General features: G+C 42.3%; 1 protein-coding gene across 1 annotated transcript in view; it reads left to right on the forward strand.

Annotated features, from left to right (window-relative positions):
- The first annotated feature begins 7,627 nt into the window (after window positions 1-7,627).
- apbb2b (amyloid beta (A4) precursor protein-binding, family B, member 2b) overlaps window positions 7,628-16,926 on the forward strand; it is a 35,162-nt gene continuing 25,863 nt past the window's right edge. The window contains exon 1 of the mRNA XM_076294700.1: window positions 7,628-7,692. The gene's annotated coding sequence lies outside the window, so the exon portion shown is untranslated. The remainder of the gene's footprint in view (window positions 7,693-16,926) is intronic.

A 16,926-nucleotide genomic window follows, 5' to 3' on the forward strand; every position in this document is an offset into this window, starting at 1 on the left:
TACAGGCCTCAAATTGAATAGAATTGAATCATGGTGTAGTTGACAAACAGAAGACATTTTTCATCAAAAGCTACATGAGAGCCCACAGGGAATTCGCCAGAAAATATACTAAGGTCTGTGGTCTGTAAAGATGTGGTCAGATAAAATATTATGGTGACAGGACAGCGCCATTGGGGAATGTTTCTTCCAACAAGGACTGGAGCTATGTCCAGGATAGATGGATGTAGAAACTGGAGCAGTCCTGAGTGAAAACCTTTTGTGTAGTATCTCAGGGGTGAGGGTGAAGGTGTGCACATTTTGTAGAACTATTATCAAGAAGTCTTGAGGTTGCCATCTTGCCATTGTTGCCAAACATAGTTTAGCAAAATACTAAGTGCAGGGTCCGAATACCTATGTAATTGGGATATTATCTTTTTTAACGAAACAATGAATGTATTGTCATTGTGGAGTATGTTTACAGATTCTTGGAAAAACAAATAAAGGAGTTGAAAACTGAAAAGGGTCTGAAACATTTGCAGTCACTGTAAACACTCAATCAGATTCACTATTTTGTATTACTGTTAACATATATCCTAAAGGACTGCATAATTTTACAGTTGTGTACAACACATGAGACTGTGTTGGTTTAACTGTGTGAGTATCTGTATTAGGTGTGTCACTTCTAGTGAAGCGGAGCCGTTCTCCTGACCTCTCTGAGCGCTGTTGAGTCTGACGAGTGTGCTAGGACTAGTCTCCTTCAGGGTTTGCAGGTCATACTGGCTACTGCTGTCGGTCTTGACACTGCTGCCACTGGTATGCTCTGATTCACTTGAGCTGCCCACTGCTCCATGTAGGGCTCCATCCAAGAGTCCATCCACACTCCTGTCCTCCTCCTCCTCCTCCTCCTCATCCTCCTCCTCCTCCGCTCTCTTGGACCTGCATCTTTTCCATCTAGATTCACCACTGCTGCTTTTCTTCCTGTGCTCTCTCTTCCTCCTCCGCTCTTCCCTCGCACTTATAGCAGGAGACTTCTGGCATGGTTGGCATGGCAACTTATGTGGCATGTGAGCACCTGGGCAAGATTGTGAGAGTTCACAATGAGTTTGTTGACATTATTAGGGATTTATGTATCAAAGTATCACATAGAACCCTGACACCTTTTTGTGGATATTGGTATCCTCCACTTTTCATTGTACTGGCTTTTGGACCCCTTATCCTGACAAGACTGTCCACATAGGCCTACTACACATTTGTTTAGTAATAACGTACTTACTTACTCAGACTTGCTTCTGAGAATACAATTAATCATAAATAAATCAAATTGACTTTTTCTAATCAGTTCCTGAGTGGTCTGTTTTAACTTGATGGCAAGAGCTATCAGACGCTGTTAAAATATTATGTACTTGAACATATACAGGCCTAGCGGAAAACAACTTCACAACTACTTCACAATCTTTCACACATGTTCAGTACTCACTTAGCTTCTTCACATGTCCAGATGGTATAGGGTGGATAGATTTACAGTACATGACATTGGCTTAAAATATTGGGACCATAGTTTTACAAATGATCCTCTCTTAAATGCAATGATGATTTGATTGGCAAGCTCATGCTTTTTAGAACACCAGTTAGTCACTATGAGATGTTATGGCATCATAAGAGACGTTTATGACATCACTCAGAGTAGGCTACCAGTTTTCACGCTTACTTCAAGTATGCATTGCATTGTAATAATGAATAGAAAACTAAAGACATACTTTAGAAAATAAAAAAATAACAATATCCCAACTACTATGGCTTATCAAAAAAGATGAAATTGTAAAATACAGCAACTAACAAAGGACAAACAATCAGGAATTCAGGATACATTAAGTATCCTGAATTCTTGATTGTTGAACTATTAAGGATCCTAAACAATCTTTCCCTTATTACAGAGATCAAGGAATGAAGACTTGATGTGCCACTTTGGTTCTGAGTCAATTAAGCCTCTCCATAGGCTACAACCTTGAGAAATGAAAATGTTCAAAAGCTTATATTTACATTATTTTAGGCAGAGCCGGACAGTAACGGAGTACATTTACTTGAGTACAGTACTTGAGTACAATTCTGAGGGATCTGTACTTTACTCAAGTATCATTTTTGGGGAGTACTCATGACTTTACTCAAGTACATTTGAGAGGCAAATATTAGATTTAGATAAGAGACGAAACCATGGACGAAACAATGGATGAAGACGCAGCAGGTCCATCCCGGGAATGTGCCAACCTGTGGCCCCACCTCGCCAGACTATTTCAATTTTCTGAACAAGTTAATGATAGTTTTCGCTTCAAGTGTTTCAATTACAAAATAGTATTTTGTATTTCAAATACGTATTTTAAATACATGTATTAGAAATACTGCCCATCCCTGGCAACATGGTAAAAAGATGAAAATGACTTGATTTTACTTTCAATTCCTTTTACATTCTCCAAGGTATTAACATTAACATTTTTCATAACTCCATGTAGGACGATTATGTACATAAATGTAAGCACTGTGGCAGTAGTATTGCAATATTTAGAAAATGTACTCTTGTACTCTTGATACTCAAGTACTTTTAAAAACAAGTACTTCAGTACTTTTACTTAAGTAGACATCTGACTGTTGTACTTTTACTTGTACTTGAGTAAAATTCAGCAAAGGGTATCTGTACTTTTACTCAAGTAATGAAGCTGCGTACTCTGTCCGCCTCTGATTTTAGGTGACTGTCTTTTGTAACCATACCACTATTTCATAATTTTAGACTCTATATTGATAATGTCAATGTAGGCATTACAGTAAGAAGTTACTGTAAATTGACCATAAAATCTGATAGAACTTTACAACTCATACACTGAGTGCATATAAATGTAAAAACATTAAAATAAAAATAATTAAAAAAGTTAGTAGGGAAAGCCTCTGCAGTCATAGGGACTACAGCAAAACTATAGTCTCTTTTTTATATAAATCTGGATAGGTAATTTGGGAAGTATTTCTGTGGAACATGGATAGAGCAGGTATTGGGGATATTTGCTGAAATGCTTTGAATGTTAAAAGTTAAGACCTTAAAAAAATCAAAAAAATGTATGTTTTTTTTTTTATTAAGGGATGTAAAAGAGGCATTGCAGAACTTTCTCTGAGTCTCTCAAAGATAAAATGGTTCATCACCTGGCAATATTTATCTGATGACTACAGCAATTCTGGTTAGTAGTAGGACAGCAAGGTTGAAGTTGAGCCAGATTTAGCAACCGATTTAACATTTAAAAAATTGCAGTTGGAAGAATGTGTAAATTTATACAGCAATGGTAAGTACATTGTTTCCTCACTGCTGATGCGGTTTATCATCAGTTTGTAAAGGTTAAGTGATTTAGGAAGTAACGTTAGGAATCCCTGATCAATGTGATGCTGTTTAGGCTGGGACAATTATTTCAAAGTTAACGCAAAGTCTTCATCCATTACTATACAGGGTTGGAAACATTTCCAAATTGTAAGTACCCAGACTCTCTTCACAAAGTGAAACGAAGGAGTGAGTCTGGTGAAACCAGGCTACTGCATGGTAACATTGTCAGGATTAGTCAAATATACTTCTGTTTTAGTTGTTGGTTTAGTTGCAAGAAATTGTGACATTACTTTTCTTTTACCAGCAAGACAGTCCACAAGTCTTGAATTTCAAGCAATTAATTCACTTAAGGAGAAGGATAAGTCTTCATCAGCATAACAGAAGAGGGACATGTGAGTAAGCCATATGGGCAAACGGTAAATAGAGGAAGTGGCTCTCAATAATAGATTGCTGAGGCACGCCACATGTGATATTATTACAGTTTTTCTCAGTCGCTTTGGTGCTTTTCAGAATGAAAATTCTCAGAATGAAAATTCTCATAACTATTAGTTCAGCCTCCACAACATTGCCATTTGTGCACATCATAGTAGCAATTTCTCCTTCCTCTGAACAAATTGCAAATGCTTTTGAACATGTATCAGTTACTTTGTCATGTCAGTCAAAATGAACTATACTTATGGATGCTGAATAGTCGTTCCCAATAAAACTAATAGTCTTCATTTCATTGCTTGAGTCATTACATACAAAATTGGTGAACTAGTTATCAAATTCTGTCACAATGCTGTAGAATTGCAAAGAGCATATACAGTAAAACTGTGAAACGTACATATTCAGTGTCTTGTACTCACTTACTCCCCTAAGCAATTTGTATAAGTATAAGTATACTCTTTTGATCCCGTGAGGGAAATTTGGTCTCTGCATTTATCCCAATCGGTGAATTAGTGAAACACACAGCACACAGTGTACACACAGTGAGGTGAAGCACACACTACTGTAATCCCGGCGCAGTGAGCTGCCTGCATCAACAGCGGCGCTCGGGGAGCAGTGAGGGGTTAGGTGCCTTGCTCAAGGGCACTTCAGCCGTGCCTACTGGTTGGGGTTCGAACCGGCAACCCTCCGGTTACAGGTCCGAAGTGCTAACCAGTAGGCCACGGCTGCCCCCCGTAACTTGTAACTTTGTAACTTTACTGTAGTTTTCAAATGGCTCAAGTGCTGTCGAGCATTTTCAGGTAGTGTCACCGAGTTCTGACCTTTTTTTGCATGGGAAAACACTGAGAGCATAAACTGTCGTAATGAAAACATGACAAAGCCATTTGACTATCTTGTTCATAAACGATGGTGTCAAGACTTCTCATTTTGATGACACTGGCAGTTTCATTGACATAAATACTTGCTTTTGAGGAATGGACTATCCATTTTGAGCAAGTGACATGCTTTTGCAGGTTATCCACTAGGTTTTGCAGTTTGCACTAATTGTTTTGAGAAATGCACTAACTGCTGTGCAAATGTGGTGTGAGAAAAGCACCGAAGCGACTGAGAAAAACTGTAATGCAGAGCACATATTTATGACCGCCGCTATATAGGGATTGTCAAACTTTTTTTTTTCCCGTCAACTACTTTCTGAATTTTTGGTCAACGATAACCGTGACACCGAAACACCGGGGCCCATGAAACTTGGTGGGCATGTAGACATTTTGGTCCCTGGGGGTCAACCCCCAACAACCCCATGCAATATTATACTGCTTTAATTGCTCCTATCTTCAATTGAGAGGTTCTGAACTGCACCAAATTTCATGTGTATGATTAACCTGACATCCTATGGGGGTATGCCAAGTTTTGTGGAATTTCATCCATGGAGGGGGGGGGGGGGAGTATAAAATAAATTAATTTATGTGTACATTTAGTGACTGTACACCTATCGGCCTGTAGATGGTAGTGTTGAGCAAAGGGTTGCTGGTAGAGGATGATACGGAGAGGATGCACGTATACACACACACGCACATATGCACACACACTCGCATTCACAAGCACAGACACACACGCATGCACATACACAGACACACATACACATGCAATGACACACAAACACACACACACACACACACACACACACACACACAAATACACACACACACACACACACACACACAGGCACGCACACACTCACACGCATGCACACACATAAGCACGCACACATACACACAGGCACGCACATACAAGTGCACATACTATAGGTATCGGCAATAGGCTGCATTTCCAGTATTGACGTTACATAGTTTGTCCACCAGATGGCGCAGCATCTTGCTGCAAGACACACACGCTTGATTGGGTTCCACTTCACTTCCAGTTTTGTGGCTTGTGTATTCATGGTAGGATGATTTTCATGAGAAATGTTCCCATTTCTTCTTTACGTAAATAAACCTAAGAATGTTTATCGCACATGCTTGTTTTTTTACTGCAGGTATGTTAATCTTACACCAGCGTAATGTTATATCCATAGGCAAAATAATGTGCATTGGTTGAGTGATGAAGGCTAGTTTGATTGTTGGTATATTTGTGAAACAATGTGGTTATTGCCTACTAAGCAAATTGATAACAGTACTGTAATTGTCTCTTTAGACTGTCATCCCATTGTTTTCTGACCATACTGACAGGAGATAAATTAGGCATGAATACCTGTCTATGATGCATCCTAAACACCGGGCTAGGACATTTCTTCTTGCTAAATTGTTTTTTCTGCTGTTGACTCGCTCACAGTCCTTGGTGGCCGTCAGTGCTTTTCAAAATGTTGCATTAAGACCACAAAAAGTCTACAGGAAATAAATGTGAGCATCTGAACTAACGTTCATTCCCAAACACCCACTAGACTACCCTAGTTTCAATCTTCAATGTCTTGCATTTCAACAAGGTGTTTCAAGTAAGGAAGAGCATGGTTAAAAGTAAAGTAAGGCTAAAAGTAAAGCAAGGCTAAAAGTAAAGTAAAGTAACTATACTTGTAAAATGTTTTGCTTGCATAAAGGGAGAGTCATTAAGTGTATAAACTGCTCACAAAGAAGGTTTGTGGCAATGTGGTTATCACAGAACCAATACCTCTTTTATTCTTGCTATTCTATAGCCTACCTTATTTAATTTCTTAAAAAGTAGCTAAATGACTGTATATGAAGAGCCTTTCATTAGAAAACTAGATAGTTAGGCCTATTCAAATACATAATGCCCACCTTGATTAGAACCACGTTATGGAAGAACATTTTTACATTGTGTTTGTTAAAAATGACTATCGGCAGATATATCAGTTATCAGTTTTCGAAAAACTCAAATATCGAAATCAGTATCGGCCTTCAAAATCCCATATCGGTCAGGCTCTCACACACAGGTACACGCGCACAGACACACATGCATGCACACACACACACATCCACACAACCAGACGCACGCAGACACACACACAGGTACGCACACATTCACACACACACACACACACACACACACACACAGGCACGCACATACAACACAAAAGTTGCAAGAGTAGGGGGTGGAGTAGGAGATGGAGACAAATTAACAAGCGTGATTTATTTTCGTGGAGAGGATGTACAGCACTGAGCAGCGGTCATATTTTGTACGGCTATGCGGTACATCTAGTCTAATAAGAAATTATCTAAATCCAAGCAGTCCATTAAAAAGGGAAATACTAGTTTTAAGATACTTCCACACTGCCCAGACAGTGCCCATTCCAGTCAATGCCCCATCCAGAATGTTCCGAAAACCAACTTCCAGCACCACACTGCCCTTATCTTATCAGCCTTATCAAAAAGAATGACTTTTGGACATGTCAAACTCAAACAACTCAATCCCATATGCCGACCAGTTGGTGTTGGGGCAGTGTGTAAGCACCTTAGGATGAAATAGGCCTAAATGTGACTTTTAGCATAAAACAATGTCATAAATATCACTCAGAGCTGTTAAAAGAGTTGCCTGACACCAATTTCGATTTCAACATAGAGATGTTAATGTTTCACATGCAAACGTGCAATGCATCTGAGTGCATAGGGTACCACAGTTGCAGGCAACGTTGGTAAGACTAGGTGCCTTGGGAAGCTCAAATATAAGCTTGAGAGAAAAGTTGTGTCCATTTGGAGGCGTTATAATTGCATCATGACCTTATTATAAACTACTACTTGTGTGTCAGACTGTGCATAATCTCGGGGGGCCGGGAAAAGTGTTTCCTGTAGTTCCTACGGTGATTGGGGCGTTCAGTTCCGGAGCGGCAGCAGCGACATCTGGAAGGGAGGAGAATTGGAAAGAAAGGCAGAAGAAAAGCAGAGAGAGGGAGAGTGAAGGGGGCGCTGACACAGGAGGTAAGTAAGGCGGCGAGAAAATAACATTTAGTCTAGAACCTAACAAAACTGCATGCTGTAATCATGTAGGCCTTTAGTTGTAAGTGTCTTGTTGCTGTCTTTGGAGTCAGCTGCATTACTCTAACGAGGATAGCACCCGTGTTGGCTCTCCTCGGTGGGCGACGCATTGTGCTCTGGCTTTGCGTCGCGGAGTTGGGGGAGGTTGGAAGTAGAGGGGAGGTTTGGACGGCAGATGATTTCTACATTATCAGTTGATCAGAACAAAAAATAGTTTTATTTTCTCTTTGGTGATATCCTGAGAATTATATTCTGCATGCGTCCTAGACTCAGTCACTCTCCAGTTTGTCCTATTGATGAGACAGTGGGACTACTGCAGTTTCAGTGTAGCTTAGCCTTCACAGTGCATTGCCGTCACCAGGGGTCCATGCCTGCTGTTTGTGTCTTGTCTGTGTTAACTCCTTGAGTATTTATTTCGAGTTGATACCAGACCGACACATTGGCACTGGAGGAGAAAAAACAAACGAAGTTAGTCATTTTGTGTTATTGCTCTGGTGGTGGTCTGATCAAGGCGATTGGGAATATTTGTGACGATTATGATCCTCTGCAAATGTAAGTTTCTGATTTTATACCCCTATTTACACAGCATTCCACGGACCCCTCCGTCAGTCAGGGGAGCAAGACTGCGAAAGATGGGAGGCAGTCTCTGAAGCAGAGCCTAGTTGCGCGTTTCTTATTAGGTTGTTACCATCATTTACATCAACCATTTAATGATATTGTCACCCTCACATGGCATTTGATGTACATCTGTTTTAGCTGTGATATTTTGCGGCAAGAGAAGACCGCATTGGTCAGCCTGACCGCTTCTGTCGCCGAGTCTGCGGCAGTAATGTGGGCCATGGCGAGGCGAGTGGACATAGATCCATTTTCAGTCCGGGACGTCGTCCTAAGGCGTCACTGGCGTCTGAATCAAGCCAGCGCTCTTTGAAACCTAACAGTGTGCATATGACTTTCCTAATACAAGTGCCAGAAGTCCAAATCGCTGTTCAAATATCTCCGTGATTTAAGCCTATGATTTTAACCTAACCCGACTATTTGTTTGAAATGCCTGGCAGTTATTGGAGTAGGCCTACTCCACTATTCAGCAGCTTTATTGTTGCCAGATTTAGCTGTGATGTTAGAGCCAGCTGAGGTAACAGCTTTGCACCATTCGAACTCACGTGTTTACATGAAGCAGGATACATGTTTTGTTTTGTTTTTTCGTGCTCTTTCCTTTTCTAGCTCACTGTCAAAGTGCTAAAGAACTGCCATTGGTTTGGCATAGTATTCCAGCTGAGAAATCCCCTAGTAAAACTCAGTCTCGGCTGTCACGTTACAACATGCGAGTGCACAGGAAAGATGAAGGCATAGGCCTACGAATTTGTATTACACATGGAGGAGTGGACGTTATTGTTTGTGTGTGAAACATCCAATGTCTTGGTGAATGGAGCGTAAAAGTAAAAATAGCTGGTCAGCCAGTAAAAAGTTAGGAATTGAGAGTTAACGTTAATGTTGGTCAGAGGTGAATTTTATGTGTGTTAAGTGTTACATTCCTAATGCCTTTAACGTTTTGGCATAGTGGAGACATTATTGTTTACTTGTAGACCTGGTCTACCATGCCTGTGGGTTTGTTGCACAGTTTAGAGGGTTATAAAATGTGTTCTCTGCAAAGGAAATCTTTATGATGTCATGTAAATGCCTCCACTCCAGACTCCAGAAAGCCTGACTTCCTGGAATTGTGAATGAGTTAGATTTTTAAATGTTTGCTATGTTTATGTTTGTTAATTTAGAAGATGTTTGTGTCCAAAGTGATTTACAACAGTAACAATTAGCACTGCATTTGCATTAACAGTTAAAAGGAAGGTATATATAATATAGTATAATAATAATAATAGACTAATAATAATAACAATAATATTGGTAGTAGCAAATCTTCATACAATAGGCGTAAACATTTACATAAACCATGACTCTGTAATTAATTAATTAATTGATTGATTAATTAATTAGATGCAAGAAAGATGCTTCCTGAAAATCCCACAGCTGTTGGGTTGCTGTCTCTACTGTCAGTTGTTGTTGTTGCTAGTATCTTCAGAATAGATAGACACACACACACACACAGGAGGTAAGATGGGTTTGACAAGAGCCAGTAACAATGGTTATGTGGTGTTGGGCAGGTGTTAGGCAGGCCTGCGCAAAGAAAGTAAAGTAGGGTTTACAAATGCTATGTCCAATAAAAAATGAGTGAATAGCAAATTTAGCTGGCTTCCATTGAAGTAGCGTTATCACTAATACTCAGGGGTAGAGGGTAGAGCTGCTGGTTCTTGTGCCAGGCTGTCTCTCTCTCTCTCTCTCTCTCTCTCTCTCTCTCTCTCTCTCTCTCTCTCACACACACACACACACACACACACACACACACTGCTGACAGAGGAAAAAATGAGTCAGCCTGACTTTGGGGAAAAACACTGCAGAGGAGCGCAGCAAACTTTGGAGTGTAGTGAGAGTGGGTACATATGTGCAAGGGGGTGATCTTTGTGTAGGACATGTGTGGTGATGGTGTTGGTGTGTGTGTGTGTGTTTGTATGTGAGTGTGTGTTTGTGTGTGTGTGTGTGTGTGTGTGTCTGTGTGTGTGAATGTATGTGACTGGAAGGTGTGTTGTGGAGGTGTCTGAGAGACTGTCCTCCGTTTGAGCTGTTTGGTGAGTATGCTCAGTGAACTGGGTCGGTGTTGGATGGCTTATTGCTTTGATGGAAAATTATTGAAATTATTGCTGGATCTCTACTGTCGTGGTAGCACATATACAACGTGGAACGCAGTCTCGTCATGCCATATTGTCTCACAGTATGCAGCTGTTGGTGTGGGTTAGTGAGTGTGAGTCAATAAACATCTCCTAATGTGTGTTTGTGTGTTTATGTAGGTCCACAAGATCTATCCTGAGTAATAGAATGGAAAGGCATTCTGCAGGGTGTTGAGACTCTGCCTGAGGCTGCTCCTCTCAGTCTCTCTGAAGCTTAATGAAGTTGACCCATACTGATGAAGGAGGAGGGGTTGGGGGTCGGCAGTGCTGTTCAAGTGATTGAGATGTCCAGAACAAATTGTCAGCATACCATCTTAGTGATGCTCCTCTAACTTATAGCTGTCTGGGCTTCAAGCATCACAGTGGGGTTCTTTTAACTTAAAATAACAGCTTTAAACTTATGCTGATGCTACACTAATTTATGTGAAGAATGAAGTATCTGACATTGCCAATGCATGCCTGGAACGCATGATATCGCGCTATGTAACATGGTTGGATCATGACCCTTTTAGTCAGTTTTTGAAGTGGGTACTGTCTTGAATATTGAACATTGACGCCAAGAATTGATATAAATTCTTCCATCGTTCTACCTTTAAGTATAATTGAGTAATCTCTTACAGAAATGCTATTTTTCTGGATGACAAGGCCTTTGAGAGTTATGTCTATTTCAAGATATTAGTGATAAGAGAGTGTCCTTCCCTTGTCCACAGCCTGCCTGACCTTAGAATGCTTTAGTTAAGAACTATGTCAGAGAAGATGCTTTTTGACTCTTTGATGTTCCTGATCATACTGATGACATCATCCCAGACACCTCAGAAAGGGCTTGTGGCTCTGGTGAGTCACATTCTTCAGAGCTGGGAGAGTATTGGGTGGCTCTTCTGTGCCCTGTCCTCAATGTATGCAGTGGTTTGATAGGACGTTGAAAAGCCTCAGCTCTGACTCTTAATCCAGGATGTTTATTAGTCTACGTGTTACATGTTTCTAAGCCTTGAGGTCGAGGATGTAGATGCATGGATATGGCTAGTATTTACCTTGGCGTAGAGCTAGGTTTTCCATTGCAAAAACTCATCCCTCCCAGTATGCATTCCTCTATAAGGCTGGGAGCTTGAAAGTAAATGTTGATGCCTTTATGTTGGTGTGAGTTTAAACAGCATACCTCTGTATGAGGAGGTTGTGGATATTGTAGCAACAATGCCTTCAGAAAGTCACAAGGTATAAGATAGAGTTACCACACGGCCCAACGAGATACACACAGATTCTAAATATGACACCAGACGCCAGAAGGTAACCACACACTTACACAGAAACACCTACTGCACGCTTATAAGCACACACACTAACTCACAAACCCACAGAGTACTACTATTTAAAATCATAGTCAAATAGTGCCTTAAAATTGTGTCTTGATATTTCTGTTCTTAAAGCCTGTATGTGTCTCCTTTTCCCATCAGATATCCCTTTGGTTGGCGCTGTTACGTCTGTCCTCCTTGGGATTATATAATTTTTATGTGTCTCAGCTGTGTGTCCTTCTGTGTATGTGAGGCAGTCTAGCACCCTGTGGTGTGTTCTGGTACAATAGCAGTATTGTGTGTGTGTGTGTGTGTGTGTGTGTGTGTGTGTGTGCGCGTTCTGGATTGGATTGGACTGGAAGCCAGGCTGAATTGTTGTTGAAAGTGTGTGTGTGTGTGTGTGTGTTTGGGTAGAGTGTGTGTGTGGTGTGTGTGACTGCATTGTTGTTCTAGGAGGCAGACAGCCATGAGGCCTGTTTGCATTAGGAAAGGAAGACTGAGGCCCTTTTCATTCGGAGACACTATGTGTGTGTTTGTGTGTGTGTGTGTGTGTGTGTGTGTGCGTGTGTGTGTGTGTGTGTGTGTGTGTGTGTGTGTGTGTGTATCCTTTTTCTTTCACCCTGTTCGTGTGAAGACTTGGAAGCAACCCACCCAGCATCTAAAAATGAAGTGAGTGTGTCCAGTCAGGGTGTGTTTGTCTGCTCCACGTCTCTTTCCTCCTCTCCTCTCTCCACGTCTCCTCTCCTCTCCTCTCTCCACGTCTCCTCTCCTCTCTCCTGTTGTCCTCCTTCTCCTCTCCTCTCTCCACGTCTCCTCTCCTCCTCTTCTCTCCTCTCTCCTCCTCTCCTCTTCTCCTTTCCTCTCGTCTCCTCCTCTGCTTCTCCTCTGTCTGTTCCTCGGTAAACTGTGTCAGTCTGATCTTGGGTCTGTCTGGGGTGTGTGTGTGTGGTGTGCGCTGGTATTGTTTTGGTGAGTGATATACACACAGGTCATACTTATGCATGTTTGTGTTGATAAGAGCTCTGAGTTGGTCAGCACTTTCCACCTGGTTCTGTTGTTCTGGGCTGTGGAAGCTGCATCTCATTTTCCACAGCTGTCATGTCTCTGGTGTAATGTGTGTCTGTGTGTGTGTGTGTGTGTGTGTGTGTGTGTGTGTGTGTGACAGCATGACATTGACATCACTGGCTAATTTAAGATGCACTGCATGTCAGACCCTCAATTTGTACAAGTCAGACAGTTTCACTAAATGAATGAATGAATGAATGTGTGTGTGTGTGTGTATGTGTGTTTGGGGGCTAGAGGGGTTTGGGTTTTGACTGGTTGTCAGACCTGTCTTTTGATTGCTTGTACACCAGACAGTGATGGTGGTTTGCTCTCTGAAAGGCATGGCTCAGTCCAGTATTTGTGAGCTCCAATATAAAAATAGGACTTGGCCCTGGTGACATTTTTAGCCACATCATTTTCATATCCCGCCGGCGGGACGGTTACCCCCCTTCCCCAGTGCACAAGACCTGGTGCTAGGGCTCAGTTGTGTTTCTAAGGGATATCAAGTGACCCAGAGGGCTGAAATGTGGTCAATTCAGAGATGCTTGTAATCCGGCAGAAAGAAAAAAATATATTCTAGCCTCTGTAACTCTGTGTGAGTACATCACACAGTTATTTTGACTGTTTCCTACGAAGACTACAGGTTCTCAGCTTTCTATAGAGGTCCAACATTTGATGGTAGGCCCCAAAAGAGGTGGGAACAATGCCCTTGTAAATAGGCACAGTGCAATTTCAGGCAAAAACTTGAAATTTGTATTGAGATCAATGTGGTTAATCATCCATATCAGGTAATCCAAATAAATCCGCTAATCATGGCAGGATTGTTATCATGGCAGGATTGGTTTATGTGTGTGGAAGTAAAATGCCAGGATGGAGAAGTAGGAAATAGGCATAATTAGATTCATTAATAAAATGAATTCAATAAAACAGAAGGATGTGGTCATTCATAGGCTGCTTTTGATTTTTTTTTGACTTGGTGTTTGTGCTAGTGTTGGAAGTATTGGAAGATCACAAAAGTATGAATGTCTTGGAATAGTAATGTATTCCAATTGTGTCTCTTATTTGACACCAGTTTGCAACTTGCAGGGATAAATGTCACTGCTCCCCATTGAGAAGTTTCACATTATGTAAAATACATTTGCAGGGTGATATTTTACATGGGAAATGCTACCTTGGTAGATAGCAGCCTATTTTGGATGTTTGTTGTTTTGTTTGTGCCGAGATGCTCTTTGTAATCTGCTTCTATCAGTGTCTTCCAGTACATTGATTGTTATGTTCCAGCCATTGAAATCTACTCTTCCCTCTCAAAGTGTCCTAGATTAACACTGTAGTTAAAAACCAATCAACTGTTGAAAGTTGAGCTTGACTGATGGAGAGTAGTGAAGTAAGATGCAGTCCAGAGTATTGGCACTGGTGAAGAATGTCCCAGTCATTCTGGCTTGGTATGGATGTGATGCAGCAGAGAAATTCCACTACTGTAGGGATATAGTCCAAAATTCCACTGTATAGATATAGTGCAGAATTCCACTACTGTATTAGCCTGGCTAACGTCAGACCTCATCTCATTGAGATGGGGTCTGGGAACTAGACATTCATTTTCTTGTATTTGAAACCTTGTTTAGGAATGCCCAGAGCCGTTGATTGGGCACTACGAATGTCTATCAAATGCGTCTGTAGGTAGCTCATAACGGCTTCGGTGTGTCGTCATCGTCTTGCTGCCCTCCCGCCGTTCTGTGATTGGTTCCTTCGTTGAGGTGAAAACGAAGTCCATAGAATCCAGGCTGCCTAGCAGCGTTAATAAAATCGCACGCGTAAGGCAGCATGGGAAAACCCAGGCTACTACTGTATGGATATAGTGCAAAATTCCACTGTATAGGTGCAGAATTCCACTACTGTATGGATATAGTGCAGAATTCCACTACTGTAAGGAGATAGTGCAGAATTCCACTACTGCAGGGAGATAACGCAGAATTCCACTACTGTATGGATATAGTGCAGAATTCCACTACTGTTTGAAAAAACAACAACAACTGAATGTCTGCAGTACGGTGTGAGGAGAAGGCCTGGCTGCAGAGGGACAACCGCTGGGAAACTCTGGACAACCGCAGCTACTGCTGCTTCACTGTGACCTGACGGCTGTAGCCACCACATGAAAACACTGTCATGCCACGTCACCCCTGCAGCCCAACCACAGTGGTTTGTGGTCCGAGCCAACCATACATCCAGGGCGATGTTTGGCGACCAGACCCACAGGATGGGCAGCACTGTGGGCAGCGTGGTCCAGAGGGCAGAGGAGGCTCTGAGGGCTAGAGGTGACCCAGCGGAGTTGGAGCGAGGGAGGAGGCTGATGTTTGACGTGGGCCGTGTGTAATATGGAGATGTGCTCTGCAGCTCTGGTTTGAGGGCTTGTTTGGGTGCCTGTTTTTCTCTCCCCATGCGCATGCATATGGATGAGGCGCCTGCCAGGGCTGACAGGCAGCGGAGTTACTGGTGCAGAGCGTCTCCAGGCTCATCACAGACCTGTCTCCCCCTCCTGTCGACCTGCTCCCTACAGAGGAGGTGTGTGTGTGTGTGTGTGTGTGTGTGTGTGTGTGTGTGTGTGTGTGTGTGTGTGTGTGTGTGTGTGTGTGTGTGTGTGTGTGTGTGTGTGTGTGTGCGTGAGGCACACTTCAGCTTCAGTGGGTGCTAAGGCTTTGGCAGGCAGCGTGTGTGTACTGAGGGAGGAGCAGGAGGCTTCTCCAGACGTGCTGAGGGAGTCAAGAGGTTGTGGCCGACTGGACAAGCCCAGGAGTCCCCGGGATGCATGGCTCACTGGAGGCCCCCGATATGGGGCGTGATGTCATCTGGAGCTCCCAGCTGCTAGCTGTCACACACACATACACACACACATATATGTATGCTCACAGAGAGAGAGGGAGGGAGAGAGAGAGAGAGAGAGAGAGAGAGAGAATGATGCTGTGCAGATTGGCCTCCTTCCTCCAGTGAGTCTGCTCTCTGTGGCTCTCTTTCCCGGCCTGCTGCATGGAGTGGGTGTTGGCCGTAGACGTGTGGTCTGTCTGCCTTCTCTGACGGGCTTCAGAATAGCTGCTCTTTAGTTAGGCAACAGTGGATTCCTCGCCCTCAGAACACCCAACATATAAAGAGAACGCATTTTGAAATAAAGTATTCCCAAACTTAGGAGATACAAGAAAAGATTGTAAAAGTGTGTATGTGTGTGTGTGTGTGTGTGTGTGTGTGTGTGTGTGTGTGAGAGAGAGAGAGATGAGAGGTTGTGTAATTAAACCTTTCCAGAAAGCACATGCCAGAGATTCTTTCACACTCCCTCAAATTCCTTCTGTTTTTCTCTTTCTCTCTCCACAAGTTGTTTTTTTCTCTCGTACTCGTAAAAAAGCATTCCAAAGAGAAATTATACCCTTTTCTCTCTCAGACTCTCTCTGCACTCTCTCACTCTCCCTCTCTTTCCCTCTCTTCCCTTCTCTCTTATACACACACACACACACACACACACACACACACACACATTCCTCACAGCGTGGTCTTTGGGATTTAAACTGTGAAAGAGTGATATGCAGTGTAAGCACTCTTATCTAGCCCACATCTCTCACACACACACACACACACACACACACACACACACACACACACACACACACACACACACACAAAAAGCTGCAGTAAGATGGTAAATAAACTGTTCCCACGGCTACCCTATTCACTCAGCATGTTTGTACGTAAACATAGAACTACACACACACACACACACTTTATGTCAGTATATGTATAGGCTACTGGCACTTCCGGTATGACAGTGAGTCTATTTGTAGAGATTGTGTGAGCATGTTTGTATGTATTCTTGTATGAGTCTTACTCTTTTGCAACATAAAATTCAAAACACATAGGGAACAGAAGCTTCCCTGTTTTTTCCTTTCAATCATTGTGTGTGCATGTGTGCGAGTGTGTGTGTGTGTGTGTGTGCAAGTGTGAAAGTGTGTGTATGAGAGAGAAAGAGAGAGAGAGAGTTTGTTTTTTGTGATTCTGTATTTGTCTCCACGTAATTCACAGGTTCC

The sequence above is a fragment of the Alosa pseudoharengus genome, unplaced genomic scaffold (genome assembly GCF_046254945.1).
Source record: "Alosa pseudoharengus isolate Yale_2024_CS ecotype anadromous, Long Island Sound unplaced genomic scaffold, YU_APseudo_1.1 YU_APseudo_1.1_scf_2, whole genome shotgun sequence".
NCBI classification, from domain to species: domain Eukaryota; kingdom Metazoa; phylum Chordata; class Actinopteri; order Clupeiformes; family Clupeidae; genus Alosa; species Alosa pseudoharengus.